Source organism: Calidris pugnax, unplaced genomic scaffold, assembly GCF_001431845.1.
Source record: "Calidris pugnax isolate Ruff unplaced genomic scaffold, ASM143184v1 scaffold14, whole genome shotgun sequence".
NCBI classification, from domain to species: domain Eukaryota; kingdom Metazoa; phylum Chordata; class Aves; order Charadriiformes; family Scolopacidae; genus Calidris; species Calidris pugnax.
The window spans coordinates 5872621-5876324 of NW_015090793.1; the positions used below are offsets into that span (position 1 = coordinate 5872621).

Below are 3704 nucleotides of genomic sequence, written 5' to 3' on the forward strand. Positions count from 1 at the left end.
GGCTGCGGAAGGGGCCGCAGCCCACCCGCCGCTCTGAGGGAGCGCGGCCCCCGCGTTGCTCGGTGCGACCGGTTTTGTGGGGGGTTAAAGCCTTCGAAAACGAAGATCGTGCCTCTCAGGCGAGTGTTTGAGGGCCTGGTGTTTCCCCCCCTGAAGAGCCCCCGAGGGCCTTTAGCCCCCTGAGGCAAATGGCTCCTGAGGTGCCGGCCTCCCGCTTAGGCCCAGGGAGGCTCTCCCGTAGCCTGACGCCATCGGCCACCACGGCAACCAGGCGAACTCAAGTCAGACCTCTCATTCACCAATGGCCCTACGCGCTTAAAAGGTCAGAGAAAAGGCAGCTGAGAAGGAGCTACTAGAAGCTACCGGTTCACGGCTCTACGCTGAGGCTGGTCCAGGCTTGGTTTGCCTCGGTGCACACGGAGGAGCTCTGCGTGTGTGCACAGGCAGCTGGGAAACCAGCAGAACGTGTTCGTTCATGATGTGGTGTAGTAAAGGGTGAGTTTTTTGGGGTAGGGCCTGAATCCTCATAAGCGTGTTCAGTGCTCAGCAGATAGCAGGGGCTATACGCAATTGTGTGCAGCCTTTTGCCACAAACAAATAAATTCCAGGCCTCGTAGTATAAATTCGAAGCCAACTCCATGTGGCATCTCTTCTTAATATGTGGCATTACTTTCAGAGCTACCATCTTTCACTTGAAATGGTGACACGTCTTATTTCAGTCTTATATAGGGCCGTCTTTATCTTCCTTTCAGAATTGTATTTTCACGTGGCCCCTGTTCATTTAACACCACACTTCTGAAAGAAAGATTACAGCTCTGTCAGTCTCTCTATCCCCTATGTATTACAGATAAAAAGCATTATTATGAGAAACTATTATAGTAAAATCACTCAACCATAGAGGAGCTAAAGTAATAGTACTTAGTCTGACATCACAGCATTTAATTCCCATGCTCTCATTGTAGAAACATAAATGTTTTCCTTTTACACTGCAGAAAATAAGGGCCATCCAGATTATTTATTTTAAATTTGAGTTTTCAATATTAAAGAAAATTCACAGTGCAGGATCATAAGTTTTTATAAACTGTGCAGATCTGGGTCTTTTTTAAAAACTGCAAGTAAATACTAGTGCTCAGGAAGATTAATTACTTTTATGGTTTTGAACTGAACTCAGCTACCACACCTTGTTTTTAACTTACAATTAGATGTTGAGCCAGTAGGTTGTTTTAGAAGTGAACTTGCCACTTTGGTGTGGATTTGAATGTTCGTATGAACTGGAGCAAAAGGGAGAAGAAATTAATTTGACTGCTGTGAAGACCTACAACTAAGCTTCTTGCCCTTACTTGAATCAAATTACTTAAAATGTTCCACCTCCTCCCTAAGAAAATAAACTCAGTCATTTGAACAAACTAACTTTAATTTATCTCATTGTTAATTTAAAGCTTGGCAATACATTTCAGTATCCTTTGGAGGGAAAAATTATTTATAATACAAAAGTTTTTCACCTTTTGCAGGAACGACATTCATAAAAACTCACTGTATAAGCAGTGCAGATAGCTGCCGTGCTTTCCCATCCTTTTCCTTTGAATCAGCCCAGTTTCAGCCACGTTGTAGTTTTCTCTGTGAGCCATAAAGTCAATAGAAGGCTGTATGGAGAGCTGTGCAGGTCACAGTTACCTTCAAGTTGCCGAGGTGGGATGGGAAAACTTAGTATGGTTTTACTGCTTCGGTGGAATATTTGTGGTCTCACGTTGCATACACAGTGACATAAGGGATCTAGACACTGAACTGTTGTTATAACTGCAATTAAAAAATAAGAGATCTGCTAAGCCTTACTGGTCTTGAAATAATAGTCTCTGTGCCAGGGAGGTTAAAATTTATGGTTTCTTTAGTTTCAAGGGGTTCCTAATTATGCATTTGTTTCCCAGTTCTGCAAATGCTACTTAGTGACATTAGTGATAGACTGAAGCCACAGCAGCAGCTCAGGTGCAAGGTAGCCCTGCAAAGACTTTAAAGTTGTCCTTCTGTTCTCTGCTGTTCTCTAATTACCTCAATTCAGTGGACTATTGATTTATTTATGTTTCCAAAAGTTACTTTGGGGTCCTGGTTTTCACTCCATTTTTTTTGTCGTATTGCTACAGTTTTGCTGAGTACCCGGGGCTTTTCATTGACATGAACATTATACAACTCAAGCAATTTGTCAATGTAATTATTCTGCAACTAGCACTAATTTGTCTTTGCTGTCCAACAAGCTGTCATTTTAACAGCTACTTCATTTTTCTAAAAGGTTTCTCCACAGGAGAGTGAACACGCACGTTTCTGGGTATAGGGAAGGATGTATTTACATGTAAGTGAAAACAGTTAGAAAATATTGAGCCCAAACACCCCATCTCCTGTGTGCCCCCTATGGCAGGGGCTGTGGCATTAGAGGTCCATGGCGTTCACCTCCAGAAGCTGCTCTGTCTTTTCCCCAGGTTGAGTTAAGAGAACTTACTGTAGTGGACCTTCCCACAACATGGCATGAGACTAGATAGGGCTCTTCCAGCCTTCTGTTTCTATCACATTCATTTAAGCAGCATCATAATGGTGAGAGACCCCCTCCGTGATCCACAGACCAAACTCATATCCCACACTTTGGGAAAGCACCTGGAGGTGACCCAGGTCTCACAGAGGAGCTCTGTCTGTGGTCACACAGCGATCACATCATGATTACAAACAGGCACGTAGATCAGTAAAGCAGCATCACAACGTATATCTACGCTGAGTGCCTTTCAATCAGCTCACCTCCAGTTCTCACACCCAGTGCCAGAGTATCTATCTGAGCTCCTTCTGCATCTGATGGATATTGACAAGTTCCTGGGTGGCCCCCATGGAGTCCTGGGCACTGCCTCCTTTGCAAAGAAAGAAAATATTCTCAGGACTAGGTTATCAATTTGCTTTGGTTGAGAGAGTTTTTGGTTGCTTGGTGTGACAAACCAAAGAATGATACAAGCAGTGTTGTTCTTCTGGCAAGGCTTTCTCAAAAAAAAAAAAAAAACAAAAAAAAAAAAGGACTGCAGATTTTTCCTTTAGATGGCCAAATTCGGTTTCACCTAATCTCCTCTGGAACTTGCTTCACAGCCAGATGTCTCAGCTGAGAAAACTTCATCTAGTGCTGAAGAGGTTTAGAGCAAAATAAAAGGAATCTCACATGTTGTATAATAAAATTTCATTTCAGGATCTTTATGACCTCTTTGGCTTGATGGTTATTGGCTTTTTTCTAGGCAATCTTCACTGATCCTTAAACAGTGTCCTTTAAAGCTGAGAGCACAGAGATCTTGCAGAAAGTCAGACTTGCTCCGGAGCATCCGCCACAGAGAACAATATTCCAGGGAAAACCTTGACTTGGTACCTGCTGTAGCTGAGACGATGTGTGATTCCTGGGTTCTCATTCTCAGCACCAGGGCTGAAAGACTCCTGTGTTGTGGTGAACTTAGAAACAATAAATGCAGAAGCAGCGGCCGGTGAGCTCCCCCGCCGCCGCGGTGTCCGCTGGGAGTTGTAGTCCCCTCCGCTGCCGTTCTCCCCGCCGGCCGACGTTGCCACCCCGGTCAAGGGACTACACCACCGCCCAGCAGCCGGCGAGCACCACGTGACCCCGCGCCTTAAAGGGGCCGCAGCCGTTACCTCAGGGTGGGGGCTGAGGTACCGCGCTCCCTCAGAGCGGC

At 45.0% G+C, this 3704-nt stretch overlaps 1 long non-coding RNA gene across 4 annotated transcripts in view; it reads left to right on the forward strand.

Moving 5' to 3' along the window:
- The first annotated feature begins 69 nt into the window (after positions 1-69).
- LOC106902864 overlaps positions 70-3704 on the forward strand; it is a 20838-nt gene continuing 17203 nt past the window's right edge. For all 4 annotated transcript variants that reach the window (XR_001414607.1, XR_001414608.1, XR_001414609.1 and 1 more), the window contains exon 1: positions 70-495. This is a non-coding gene — a long non-coding RNA (uncharacterized LOC106902864). The remainder of the gene's footprint in view (positions 496-3704) is intronic.